The 14,737-nt window shown below is 48.9% G+C and overlaps 1 protein-coding gene across 2 annotated transcripts in view; it reads left to right on the plus strand.

Moving 5' to 3' along the window:
• Positions 1–14,737, plus strand: part of KCND3 (potassium voltage-gated channel subfamily D member 3) — a 206,986-nt gene that overhangs the window by 8,670 nt on the left and 183,579 nt on the right. The window lies entirely within an intron of this gene.

Raw genomic sequence — 14,737 nt, forward strand, 5'->3', positions numbered from 1 at the left:
CTCAGCCTCCCGAGTAGCTGGGACTACAGGCATGCACCACCATGCCCGGCTAATTTTTTTCTGTATATATTTTTAGTTGTCCATATAATTTCTTTCTATTTTTAGTAGAGACGGGTCTCGCTCTTGCTCAGGCTGGTCTCAAACTCCTGACCTCAAGCTATCCACCCGCCTTGGCCTCCTAGAGTGCTAGGATTTCAGGCGTGAGCCACTGCGCCTGTCCCTTCTACGTTTCTTCTTTGTATCATAGTATATTTTCAGGCCATCATCTCTTTTGCCTTACTTTTCTTCTCTGCTACCACGGATGCTCAAGAATGCAGTAGCCCTGAGTGGACTTTCTTTGACTCTGAACTTGGGTTTTCTGCAAAGCAAGGCACCTGATTTGTTTTTTCTCACTAAAGGAGGAACGTCCTGCTTTCTCAGCTGAGGCAGTGAAGGAATGACCTGGCCTACCTGGGCGACCGTGAGATGGTCTGTATAGATCATGTGGTCAAACACAGAAGCAGCAATATCATCAGAGGGAGGGTCAGGTGCTCTGTGAGGTCATGGTGGCTCTGTCTCTTCCATCTCTCCTTTCTAGCTGAGGTCACCGAAATGTATTTATGGTGCTGGGGTGTGAACCATTAAAGTAAGGGGGCTCAGGAAGGAGATTATAGTCTGCACCCTAAAAGGATTAGAGCCAATAAAGGCAGCTTTATGGAGACAGATTTGTTAGGGGTTTCTGCTTTAGCTGTTGGAAGCCATTGAGGCTAATGCAAAATCCCTCCACAATTCGTATGCTAGGTCTATATTTGCTTAGGTCAGGAAGCGTTATATTGCTGATGGAGAATTCATGAAGCTTTTCATTTGGTCTTTGACAATTTGGTTGGTGGCGTCCTGATGATTTGATTTTTCTCCTGGCTGAAACCCCATGGTGGTGGTGTTGGTTTTTCCATAGTGCTGTGGGTGCTTATTGGGAATGACTGAGCAGATGACAGGATCTTTTTAAATGATTACATTTGTCATTCTGCCACAAATGAGAGGGAGGGAATAGCAAGGGGGAGAGCAAGGGTATCTCATCCATTTGTGAAGGCCACGTTTGATTGGAGCACTCCCTTTACCTCTTGTCTGGCAGAGCCATCCTGCCCCTTCCTTGCACTCCAACATTCTCTCTCTCTCTCTCTCTTCAAATAGCTGCTTCCCCAGAGGAAGAAAGTTTGGTCATTTGACCTTGTTTCTCTTGGCTTAGGTGGCAGATGAGATCTTTTTGGAATAATGGCATAAACTGGGCTGGAGAGCTGGCCACTGTCAGGAGGAGTCATCTTTATCCCTTCTAAGCTGACCCTGGGCGTCCCTTTCGCCTTCCTGAAGGAGACCTCACCCATGGCCAGGTGCCCCCCTCCCACTGCTGGTCAAGCTCCTGATGTGGCTCTGACTGCCCATTGCCCTCAGGTGTGCCTGTTGGGTCTCACGATACCAGGGGGATGCTCTGGGACTGTCATGGGGAGCAAAACAGGGCATGGTGATGGGTGTCAGAGTTCAAACGGGATCGTCATAGAGGGGATCAATGAAAACGTCACTGGCTACCTGCCCATTACTTTTTATTAGTAGTATAACAGCATCTGATTGTCTACTATGTGTCAGCTGTGTGTTAAGCACTTTGCAGATATTGTCTCTCTGCCTTCACAACAGCTCTGTAAGAACAATTCTATATCCTATGAAGACGCAGAAGGTGAGGCTCAGAGAAATTAAGGAAATTCCCATAGTCACATAGTCAGCGGTCCCCAACCTTTTTGGCAACAGGGATGAGTTTCATGGAAGACAATTTTTCCATGGATGGAGGGTGGGCGGGGGGGGTGGGTACGGGGTGGAGGGGGAAGCGGAGTTCAGGTGGTGATGCCAGCGGTGGGGAGCAGCTGTAAGTACAGGTGAAGCTTTGCACCCTCACTTGCCGCTCACGTCCTGCTGTGTAGGGCCTCCCAGTTTCTAAGTTCATGGAAGACAATTTTTCCATGGAAGAGGGAGGTGGTGGCAGGGCTCTGCAGCCTGGTCCCTAACAGGCCACGGACTGGTGCTGGTCTGTGGCCCAGGGTTGGAGACCACAGCCGTAGCTGATAAGGGGCAGAGCTGCTTTTCAAATACCAGCCTGGCTGTCTCCAGTGCCCTTTCTCCTTTCACTCTAGCACTCCACTTGTCCCCGTGCCATCAGGGCCCTTCAGTAGAAATCAGACCTTCAGGGTTATTACTTTTTTATTATGGCCTCAGGGTATAATATTCTATTCTAGTCATATTGCTAGTCAGGAAAGCATCAGTCCATTGAGGATTATATGCCAGGCACTGTACTAGGTACCCAGAGATTTTTATAAATAAAACATCTCCTTCTGGGCAATTTAAATACTGCCTTAGAAATTAATGGCTGATTTTATAGCAAAATCCAGTGTTTTACTCTTGCTGGGGAAATTGCTGATTTCCTTTGGCATTCACCCTGTGGATCAGGGGTCAAGTCCAGCATCAGGGGTGGATAATCGTGGCCTCACATTTACTTTCTTGGGGAGAAAGAGGCAGCCTGTGCCCAAGAGTGAAGGGAAGAATGTCTGCACAGGGGACAGGCATGCTTCCCTGACTGTGGGCCCAGTGGACTTCCTCACCCCACACCTAGCAAAGGATAAGTTTGCTTTACCTTCTCCATATATGAAAATGTCTGGCCTCTGGGAGGAAACAAATGGGCAAGAAAGGAAGCCTTTAGTAGTGTCTTCCTTAAACTCAGGTAAGTAATGAGAAAGCAGCCTTCTTCTTTCCCTCCACCCTGGCTGGTGTAGCTCACTGCTGGGTCAAGCGACTTTGACTTTGACCTGAGTTGGCAGTTGGCACCATTTCCAGGCTCATTGCTTGGCTGTACATAGCAGGTGCTTGGCAGAATGCTTTTTAATGGATGGGCCAGTATGAATGGGGTGCCTTCTCCGTTTGCTTGGTCTGATACTGTTCTCGGTCCCTCCTACACCGACCTGTCCTCTCTCGAGGGTGGATCCAAGATTTGAGCCTGCAGCCCCTGCTCTGTGTGTGCTCTACCCCGGTGTGGCCGCCCAGGAGGGAGGAGAGCAGTTTTTACTCTCGTCAGATCCATCCCCTTTGCTGCTGGGCAGGACTGTGGGGATCTGCTGACTCCACCCTGGAAACCGTTCTCTCTCCCCTGGCTGGTTTCTGTCCTGACCACATTCACTGACTAGTTGTAGCCTTGTTCAGCCATTCCAGAAAGCCCATCTTTTTCTTACTCTACACTGGCATTTGAGCCCCAAGTGGCTATGGAATATCAAGGACCAATATTCTGCCATGGATCAAGTGCTTCCAACAGCTCCCAGCAAACACCTCTTTCTTTTGTCCAGACCCTCTCTCCCTACTCCTTCCCCAAGTTCCTATTACCAGTCTGGAGAGAGTCTGTCTCCAGCTCCTTTGCAAAGCAAGGCCGGCTGACGTGCTGAGAGCCGATATGCCAAATGAAGGCGTTCGCTCTTCCTGGCTCAGTTTGCCATCTCTGCCTGTTTTCCCAACACCTCGCTGATGAGTTACTCAGGTGTCCTCCAGGGAGGGATCTCCTGTAGCCAATTATTACTGTTTCTTTAATATCTCAAAATACCTTAAGCACACAAGAACAATAACAGCCTACCTGCTGTCCGGGCTTGAGGCTGGCTTTCCTTTGCAGCCTCCTGTGATGGTGGGGAAGACCCCCCTCACTGTGCCCAGGTTTTGCCTTGAGCCCCCTTGACAGTTGAGTTTCCTAACGTACCATTCAAGGATTAATTTCTGTGCTCATAATTGATGCTATAAATAAAACAAATCCCCAATTATCTCAGTTAACAGAGGTAAGGGATAACATAGAACTCCTAATATTAAATAAGACCAACATAACTAGTTTGGGAATGTATTATGAGATGTAAACTTTTTCAAAGCAGATTTTTCTTAATCTTGTTTGACTTTGCTTGGCATCACTATTGGCCTGGGCTGCCTGAGCCAGTCCGTGGGGGAAGCTTGAGTGGGGTTGGGGGGAAGGGGGGAGCATGCAGGAGGAAGCTGCGTTGTAAGCAAGCCTCCACGAGGGCCATGGAGGGCCAGCTTCAGGCCTGGACGGGATGAGGCTGCTCTTGAATGTCTCAGAGAAGGGCATGGAGCAGTGTCGGTGCCTAACGAGATGGCCCGCTGCTGCCGGTTGGCTCGGTTATGTAATTGAGACCGGCAGCCTATCTGTCACCCTGTGCTCTGAGACGAGAGAGCTTTTGACAGTGTCCAACAATCACTTTAACGAAAACAGAATCGATTTTTACTTCTTCCAAGCACGAAGCCGCCTCCAGGTGATTTGCATTTCCCTTTAAAACATAATCCTGGAAGGGGCCTGCCTGAGGTTCCAGGAGGCCAAGGCCGGGAGACTGGGCCTGGGCGATCAATACAGGCACACCAAGGAATGGGGTACTTGATCGGGCTCCCCCCAGTGCCAGAGTGGAGCCAGTCTGAGGTCTGTTTTTGTTAACCCTTCAATCCCTGAAGTTCTGTCTGCGCCTTTATCCACTGCCTCTGAGACTCATCAACCCTCCTCCCAATGCGCAGGCACCTTAGCCCTCAACACTGGCTAACAGTTGGGTCCATGCCCAGGGGACTCTGATCCTAGGACACTTACTGGGAACAGATGACCTCAAAATCTTTTATCTGTTGACATTTCTTAACTGACTGTTCTCTGGGGCTAAAAGTCCTAAGAGAGGGTACAGAACTGCATCCCAACCGGAATCTTTCACTTGTTCAGCATTTCCTGAGTGCCTCCTGTACTCCAGGTGGCATGGCAGTCTCTGAGAATACACAGGCACCACGATTGCATGTCAGCCCAATGTAAGGTACAGGCAAAATGAATTGAATGAGACTCAATTCTCCTCCATTAAACTCAAACACTCTTCCTGGTGCTCCAGAGACTACCCGTCACTCTGCTCCTGTGTCTGGCCGACTCCTGTCATCCTTCAAACTCCGCCCTACACCACCTCCTCCAGGAGGCCTTCCTGGACCTCCAGAAGCTGGGTACCCTCCTCTTGCTTCTCATTGCAGCCCTTGCATTTTTCTGTCTTGTCATTGCCATATTTTGTTAACTTCAGCTGTTTATGTGTCTTTCCCCCGAGATGTGAGCTCTTCAAGGGCAGATCTCTGTTCCAGAGATCATTGTATGATTCATGCCTAGGACAGGGCCTGATATATTATGGACTTCAATAAATATTTGTTCAAGCAAACAAGTTGTACCTCAGCTTACCCAGATTCAGTTTTCTCATTTGATAACTATCTTCTGGCCATGTGAGAACCAACAAAAGTGCTGTCCAGATGTTAGCCATATTGCCGTGTCAGACAGGATATTTGTGAGCAGAGTGGAGACGGCGAGGCCAAGCAGGGAATTCTGTAGTTCTGACTTCAGCCTTAGCAGAGCTGGAACTTTCTTGAAAGGAAAGTTTGCATCCAGCCATTGTCGGCTGCTTTTGGCTACTTGGCTATGTACCACCCCTCAACCCCCTGCAGACTCGGGCCAGGGAGGAGCAGAAGGGCAGCCATAGATAAGCGCTCTTTCCCATGATGTTCCCCTCCACTCTATTATCTAGTCAACAAATATTTATTGAGTACCTCCTAGGCACTGGGAATACAGCAGTGGAGAAAACAGTCTCTGATCTTGTGGAGCTTACATGCTAGTGGACAGGACCAGATGGTAATTAGATAAACAAATAAATCTGTCATATCAGGCTACAGAAAAACATAAAGGATGATGTGACAGATAGGGAGTGCTGAGTGTGGGGCTGGGTGGAGCAAGGGGCAGTGCTATTTTATATTAGGAGGTCAAGAAGAGCCTCTCAGGTGGGGTGATATTTGAGCAGAGATCTGAAGGAATGTGGATAGCTTGCGGAACAGCATTCCAGGCAGAGGGAACAGCAAATGCAAAGGCCGTCAGGAAGGAGGGGCCTTGGTGTGCTCTTCTTAGAAAAGTAGCAAGGTCCAAATGGTCCAGCTGTGTGAGCAGGGGACAGGGCAGTAAGTGGGAGATGAGGCCAGAGAGGTAATGGGGGAAGTAGCTTATGCAGGATCCTTGTGACCACCACAAGGACTTTTCTTTCACTCTGCTTGGCATGGGAAGCCATTGGAGGGCTTTGAGCCACTGACTTACATTGTGAAGGGATCACTCTGGCTGCTGGGTAGTAAATACACTGTAGGGGAGAAGCTACCACAATAATCCAGACAAGAGATGATGGTGGCTGGGGCCGAGGGTGGTGGCAGTGGAGACGGGAGAAATGAGCAGTTCTGAATATATTTGAAGGTAGAAGCAACAGGAAGCTTTCTGGGGAAGTGCTTGTTGGTCCTGGTCCCACCAAGCCAGCTGGAAACTTCACTAGCTCCCACAACAGGGGATTGGCTCAGAAGACACAGTCCTAAACACCTTCCCTACTCTTGGGAGAAATCTCTCACAAGAGACCTCAAGGCCTTGCAGGATGGCTCCAAGGCCCAGGGACACCAAGACCTCAGCGCAGAGCGAATAACTCCCAAGAGCCAGAGTTGTAGCGGCAGCTTTTCAGAGTAGACCTGGTGCTGGGAGTAAACAGGGAGCGTCTGCACCTGGATGGAACTTTCCTTTCACCCCAGGCAGCATTTATGGAGTACCTGGCAAGGGGCTGGGTGTGGTGCTTCCTGCCACGAGGAGGACAGCCTTGTCTCAGAAATGAAACAGAAAGGCCACTCTAAACTCAGCAGCTATGGTAGCTGCAACATGGAACAGGCCAGAGGGCTTCAGGGCTCAGCAGAGGGAAAGATTAATTCGCACTGGTGGGATTTGAGCCTCTGGGGTGCTTCACACTGGGAGCATTACTGTGGATTTGTCTTCCCACCCAGCAATTTAAATTGCTGCAATTTTTGGAAAGGGATTTCCAGGCTGGTGCCCATTTCACAGCTCTCTTCTGGAATCCCTCAGAATCAATCTCAATCTCTCTTTCTCCTCTCTGTTTAGTTTTGTTTGGGTTTCCCTCTCTATGTACAAACATGATTCTTCCTGAGGAGCAGCAATTATTCTGCCTCAAAATAGTGTAAATAAAAGGCAGCATGGCCCTCCCCCTCCTTGGAGAGGGGAAGAACCCCTCAGTAATTACTTGAGTGTTTTTGTTCCCCTCACCCAGGAGGGAGCTCCCATCCCAGGCCATACAGGGCTTTTGTCCACGCTTTGTCGTGCAGCTTGGAGCTCTTCCCTGTCAGGGGGAGGAGCAGAGACTGTTAGCTGTGAGTCTCCCCATCTCCCCCCAGCTGTCCTCAGGCAGGTGGCCCTGCACACAACCAACCACTTCCAGGAAGCTGATACTCTACTGAATAGTCTTAAGTGTTTATCCCCTGGTGATATCCAAGTTCATTTTTCTTTTCCGAGAAACAGGTTCCAGGCCCCCAGCAATCTCTTGGAAGGAATCCACAGTATTGACCTCAAACCAACTTCTAATGGGGATTTGTCTGTGATGAGAAAGGAGTTACCACAATGCTTTTGAGCATCCAAAGTTCTCTGCCAGAAGGCTCAGCTGCCATGGCCTCCAGAATGAGTTCAGGCCCCTGCCTCTGTCTAGTCTGCTTTTCTCAGGCCAGAACACAGGCCGCCTCTGCCTACCCTACCTCCCTCTGCGCAGCTCCATGCAGATGATGGGTGGGTGCGAGGGTGGGGTCTGGGGAGGGAAGAGAGCTGAGCCTTTGCTGACCATGACTGGATGAGGGAAGATTGCATTTACCTCATGTAATCATATTCTGGGTGTCAGGACTGGAATGAGTGTCATTTAAGTGAATCAGAAAAATCGTTTTAATATAAGTGCCACCTCACACACAAGCTAGTTGATGGAGAGATGGATGAGGCTGGGGACGGCTCCTTTGTAATGCGATGCTGTAAAATCCCATCACCTCCATTATTTCCCACCGAGCCAACGCATCATAATACCCATGAGCAGAACAGCTTGAATTTAATATACAGAAAGTCCAATCAAACAATAAATGGCTGGAACTATATAAAGAAACCATTTTCTGGGAGGCTGGCTCCATTCTCTGGGATTCAGCTCTCTGACATACGAAATGTGCATCAATTTTCCCCAACTAATGCAGCTGCTGAATCGCCACATATGATACTCGTCTTCTTCAAAAGTGGGAAAGGGGAACTTTCCCCCTGTATTATTTGGCTATCAACGTCAAACTGCACCTCTCATTTTGTTTGATTTGCATGCAGTGGTGCCCAGTGGCACAGCTGGGCACCTTCCGACACCAGTAAGACTGGAAGCATAGCCCTCCCTCTGTCCCAGAGCCTTATCAGTCCCAGGGGAACTTCGTTGTCTTCTTTAAACAAAAACAAATCCTGGACACCAGAGTGGGCTGTTTAGAGGGCTGGTAAATCTACCCTTCGCAGTCATTGGGGAGAAACAGTCAAACCATGAGGCGGTGCTGAAACACACTGAATGCCTGTGATGTCCTGGTTGTCCAGAGCGTTGCCTTTGAGGTCGTACAGGTAAATGTTTCATTCTGAACTGGATTTCTCCCACTGGCATAGTCCTCCATCTCCTGTTCCATCCCTACTACCCAGCTAGTTGTTGAGACACTGTAAATGCAAATAACAACTGATCAGCCAAACAGAATTAAAAAGTCATAAGCTGCTTAAAAATTATATAACGCATGTCAAAGACTGATGGAAATAATGTTTTTATGGTTCTAATGTGGGATTCTTTCTAATGCTATTTTTCCAATGGCACGGATAACCAAGAGTTAACCATAATTATAGGCTTATAGCTGCTGAGAAGTATTAGTTTATTTTTACTTCTTTCTGGACATGCCTACTTAAGCAGAAAAGAAAACTAGGAGAATTAAACTAAACTGTATCAAAACCATGGACAGCATAAATCTTGATTCAATTCAGCAAATATTACTCAACATCCAGTATTTGCAAGGTACATTAGTAGGCAGTGTTGGGGATATATTAAATAGAAATAAATAAGCCATTGGCCTTGTCCCTAAGAAGTTGACAATATAGCAAAGGATTCAAGTGTGTTCATGAGGGTGTACGTGAGAGAAAAGGGCATGTGCTAAAGTGATCAGGAGTGTTTGGTACAGAATAAACGCTTAATAAATATTTGCTGATGAATAAATGATTGGTTTCATAGAGAAGGTGATATTTCAGCTTCATCAACATTGGTGACTAGGATTTTGGTATTTGGAAATGGGAAATCCAAGCAAATTAATAAAGGACATGGTGTTTGGGAAGCTTAACCAACATTCTGGTTTGCTAGTGTTTAGGGTATATGAAGAGGAAAATGGCTAGAGAGATGCAGGAACAAAAGATTTACTAGAGGTGCAGAGGGCCTAGAATATTAGGCTGAGGAATTCATTTGGTAGGCATTAGGGAGCCACTAAAGGTGGTCTAGTGATGCATTGATTAGGAAGATTTATTTGGCAGCTGTCTTCTGGATGAATGTTGGAAGGGAGCCCTTGGACAAAGGACAGTCAGCCTTATCAGTCAGCCAGAAGACTAATCCAGGTAAGAGATAAAGAAGGCCTGACTGGCTCTGGGCTCAGTGCCTCACACCTGTAATCCCAGCACTTTGGGAGGCTGAGGTAGGAGGATCTCTTGAGGCCAGGAGTTCAAGACCGGGGTGGGCAACATAGCGAGACCCCCATCTCTACAAAAAACAGAAAAGTTAGCCAGGCATAGTGGTGCACGCCTATAATCCCAGCTACTTGAGAGGCTGAGGCAGGAGGTATGAGCCTAGGAGTTTGAGGCTGCAGTGAGCTATAATACCACTGTACTCCAGCCTGGGTGACAGAGTGACACCTTGTCTCCAAAAAAAGAAAAGAAAGAGAAAGAAAGAAAGCCTGACTTAAGACATTGGAACAGAAAAGAAAGGACTAGAATGGAAAGATGTCTAGGAGAAGGAGAAGTCAAAAGGAACTCTGGAATTGTAAGATTGGCTGATTAGAGGTATGGACTTAGAGAAGGAACAGATTGGCCAGAAGGTCAGGGGAAAGTAGAGACAATGAACTTGGCTTTGGACCTGTGGTGTTTGCAGTTAACCCCAGGTATCCTTGACATGGCTGGCAGACAGGGGAAAGATGGATCTGGTTGGAGCTTAGCAGGGAGAACAGGGCTAAAGAGCCCATTTCTAAAATCATTAGCTCAAGCAGGAAATATACATGAGATTGGTCAAGGAAAAATGAAGGGAAGGCAGAGAGAAGGGCCTTGGGGAACATTTCCTGCCCTGTGCCCTGCTTCTCTGGCACCTACCTCCATTAGGAGTGTTAGCGCCACCTGTGAACAGCTTTGCTGAAGCTTCCATTCAGTCTCTTTGTTTACCTGTGGAAATTCCCTTTCATACTGTGTTTCTGCTGGAGCTAAAAGGTCATATTGGTTTTCCGAGTAAGACAAGGTTTTTTTTTTTTAGTCTCTTACAATGATAATTAAGTAAACAGCTCCCACCCAGAAAAGCGGAATTTGTTTACGGGCTGTGCTAAAAGAAAATTAATGAAGGAACCCTTCCATTGGCATGTGGATGGGAGATGGAGTTTAAATGGTCACAGACCAAGGACCGTCTCTGCCTGGCCAAGGGCGATGCTGGTTCAGAACGGTACAGCCTTCATGGTTGGCACTGTCCTGGTCCTTGCAGGGCCAGATCCTTGGGCAGAGCTTCCAGGGACTTACGACACTGCTCTCCCTCCTTCTCCTTGGATAAGAATGTCAGACACACCCCTGCATCATTGGGAACATACTCTGACCTGCCCCCTCTAGGAGATGCCTGTCTTGGGACCTTGGTAAGCAACTAGGGAAAGTGAGGGTTCAGTGACTGAGCAAACATGCATGGAGCTGTCACTCTGAACAAGACATAGTTCTAGCTGATATAAGGGGCTACAAAGAGAGAGAGGGGGTGGGGACTAAACCCCGTGAGGTGGGTGTTAGGTTCCCATTCTGCATGTGAGAAGACTGAGTGCCCATGTTCCCACATTGTAGTAGCATTGCTGGATTCAGACCGAGCTCCTTTGTCTCCATTAGAGTCCACTGGCTTCACAGGGAGCCTCAGTCCAGTAAGAGTTGCCTATATTCGCAGAGCTTTCTTTCTGGGCTCAAACAAGCAGCAGGCATGAGTAAAGGACAGGAAAGTGTGAGGAGAAGGTGGAGGAGGCAGGGATCAGGGAAGGCTTCTTGGAGGCAGTGGCATTTCAGCTGGCCCTTAAAAGATCGTGGTGGAAAAATTAAATGCATTCATCATTTGATTGATTAGTCAGCAAATACTGTGGGTCTACCATGCACCAGGCTTTGTGCTGGAGGCTGAGGATGTATCTGTGAACAGAACGAATTCTCCGGAGCTGACAGTCTAGTAGGAACAGCATAAAATCAACAAATGAATGTATAAAATGAGAATGAAAGGTCGAAATAAAAGCTATGAACAAAGAGATGAAGCTGGTAAAGGGGAGAAAGAGTGAAGGCCACGGGCCTGACATGGGGAGAGAGCCGAGGGGTCACAGCACAGGGTACAAAGGGGCAGCCACTCCAGCCTCTCCCCAGGTGGAAGTGCCCTCCACAGTTGGTTAAGAGATGGAGAGAGGCTGGCCCCAGGACAGAAATGACAATTTAATAGCTGTATTTGAGTCTCTTTGGGGCTGTTATCCAGAAGGTGGAGAAGCAGCTGTTAGCCATCTCCATGAAGACTGAGTGGGAAGATACAGGTTCATCCTGACACATCAGGACTACTATCATTATCCTTAACCACAACAACTAATGTTATTGGGCCTTTACAGTGTTCCAGGTACTGTGCTAAATGTGAATTATTTATATGTATTTAATCCTCCCAATCACCATATGGGAGTGATCTTACTAGCACCTGTGTTTTGTAGCTGAGGCAACAGGCCTGCTCAGAGCCCACTGCTGGTCAGTGGAGAAGCTGGCGTTCAGGTTGGCGCTAGTCTGACCCTATCAGCGTCACCCACGTCTCTATCAGAGAGACACTTGAACTGTATTCCCTGGGAGGTGGAAAAATCTCCTTCCGTGGCCTCTGGCTTGGGCAGATGAGAGGAAGACACAAGGGCCCCCTGATCTCCTAATATACCAGGACCAAAGGCCCTTGGGGCCTGTTGGCAAAGGTTCTGAGGGTGAAGGGTGGACACAGAATGTGCGGAAGGAAAGGTCAGAGTCAAGGGAGACAAGGCCAGCGGGCACATGAGGGTGGGGATCGGGGCTTGTCTGGGCCAACAGGGACATGGACGCATGTGGCAGCCAGGCGGTGAGTTCACCAGCAGGCGAAAAGGAGGGAAGACAAAAAAAGGAAATGGGAAATTTTAGTGTATTATAAACTTTGTGTTTCTGCTCCTCCAAAACAAAATTGAGGGGGGAAATTGTAGATATGCATACTGTGTAAATATCTTTTATAATAACTTTTTGAAATCTCATGCCATCTTCTCCTCTGGAGAGACTCTGGTTCCAGGGGGCCTTGCTGCTAGTGTCCTGGTCTGGGGATTGGTGGCATCTGTACCCACCCCGCAGCCGTCTTTGGGCATCAGTCGGCCTTGCAGCTGGCCTCCTCCCAGCCCACGAGGGAGATCGCAGTCCAGCCAGCTGAGCTGGAAGGTCAGTCACACAGTTTTGGAATCAAGGGAAGCAGCTCCGACGAGGACCCGACAGAGCACAGGTCCCCGTCCTCCATGCCCCTTAGTAACAGGCCCCTCACAGCAATCTGTGGCCACTTTAGGTTCCAGGAGATGGAGTAGGTGGGATGGGGGGGGTGGAGGAACCTCCTGGGGAATGTCACCCCTGGGTGTCACAGGTGCCGCCCTGCACCTCATTGAGGAAGCCCAGTCACCAGGTGTGGATCTTCCTGAGTTGTGGTCCTCACCTTCCCTTCTGCAGGCTTTTCTGACGTCCTGCTGTTGGACTCATCCTGCCCTTTCATGCCATTGCTGCACAGGGGGATAGGAGGAGGAGCGATACACCTAGATTTTTTTTCTTTTTTCTCTTCTTCTCCAGCTTGTTTCTCTTCTGCCTCCAGAAGCTGCTGGGAGTTTTCTGAGATGTTTGCACCTGAGGACTTGTGTCCAGGTCTTCTGAGCCAAATCCCCACTTCCTCCCCTCTCTCCCCACTCCAGCAGAAGCTTGTCTCAAGCAAGCAAAAACGGTGTTATGTAGATTAATAAAAAAATGTTCTGCAGCCCAACTGGCACACGTAGAGCTTGGGCAAGGCTTACAGAGAGATTAGGAAGCATTATGCCCACCCCCCTCCTCCCTGCCCCCACATACTGTGTTTGACTTTCCGAATATGTCCATGTAAGGTCAGCTTCTCATCTGAGAGCTGAGTCTGCTGTGCTCTTGCTCTGAGCGAGGTGCTTTATGCCTGAGCTGGCTCGTGCAGGTTGACCAAATCCTTCGGCTAGAGTGGGGCTCTGTAGGACTGTGGAAAGATCACTGGATGGGGGCGTCAGGAGATGTGGATGTGGGGCCTGCTCTGGCAGGCTGTGTGGCCTAGGGCAGGTTACTTCCTCTCTGTGGTCCTCAGTATCCTCTTCTGAGTGATGAGGGGGTTGGATTTAATGAGTTCTCATCTCCTAACCAATTGCACAAGCCTTTATCTCTCACTCTTTCAAGGTGAGCTGGTCATTAGCCCAGCAGTGTGGATAATTCAGAGCCTAGAGAACCAGCCCCTAGCACTGGGGACCTTCCTGATTCCATTTCTTTTCCTCCAAAGAGGCAGAAGGTAGAAGAGTCTTTGGCTAAAGCACCTGTCAGAAATACAAGCCTGCAGAGAGGCCTGGGAGGTCCTGCTTGGAGACTGCCCCAGAGTGTGTGTACAGGGCACTAGATGGTGGGCTGCCATGACACACATCAAGGTCAGCAGCCCTCAACCACACAGAGAAGAGGTACTGAGCTTGGAGAGAGCACTGTGAATTCAGCTCCCTGGGCACCTCTCGTTGGGCCAGAGGAGAGAAAGGCACAATAAGATGTTAACCCTGGGACCAACAGGCTTTTTAAAGGATGAGATCAGACAGGCATTGAAGCCCCACAGATCCTAGATTTAGAAAGAGTCTAGTTCGCTATCCCCCTTTGCAGCTGGACTCCGTTCAGCACCTCCCCAGCAGATGGCAACAGGTCTGCCTGAACATTTCCAGGGATGGGGAGTTTACCCTCTCTGATGCAGTTCATTCCATTGTTGGAGACAGCCAGTGACCACAAACCCCCCTTTGTGTTGAGCTGAATTCTTCCTCTATACTTCAGAAGGATGAGAGCTTTGAGAACTCAGAAGTTTCTGTTAGGAAATAGTTCTGGAAGGCAGGTCTAATTACGATCAGGGAAGTCACTGGGGGCTCAGCGTCAAGAGGACCTGGGACATGTCTGTCCTGGCATAGACTTAGGGTGACCCAGGCACCCCTTGGCAGACCCAAGCCTGTTGGGGAGCGGAAGCTTTCTGGGTGAGCCACCTTTCAGGGTCCTTAGCAGGCCCTTTGGGGTGAGCAGCAAGGACCTTTGCAGCATGGATGGGTGGGTTCTGGTGGTCAGTGGGGTGCCCACCTCTCCGTTGTCTCCTGCTACTCCAGCCCTACAGATGCCTCCACCAGGAGCTGGTTTCCTACGTGCCCCACTCCCATTGGCAGCTTAGTTTTCTTCTGCGGTTACCCTGTTGGTCTGTACATGGCCCTTTCCTTCTCCACCCCCATTATTTTATTACATGGGTTCCGCACAGGAATGCAGGGAAATCTGTCCATT

The sequence above is a fragment of the Eulemur rufifrons genome, chromosome 8, assembly GCF_041146395.1.
Source record: "Eulemur rufifrons isolate Redbay chromosome 8, OSU_ERuf_1, whole genome shotgun sequence".
Classification (NCBI taxonomy): Eukaryota; Metazoa; Chordata; class Mammalia; order Primates; family Lemuridae; genus Eulemur; species Eulemur rufifrons.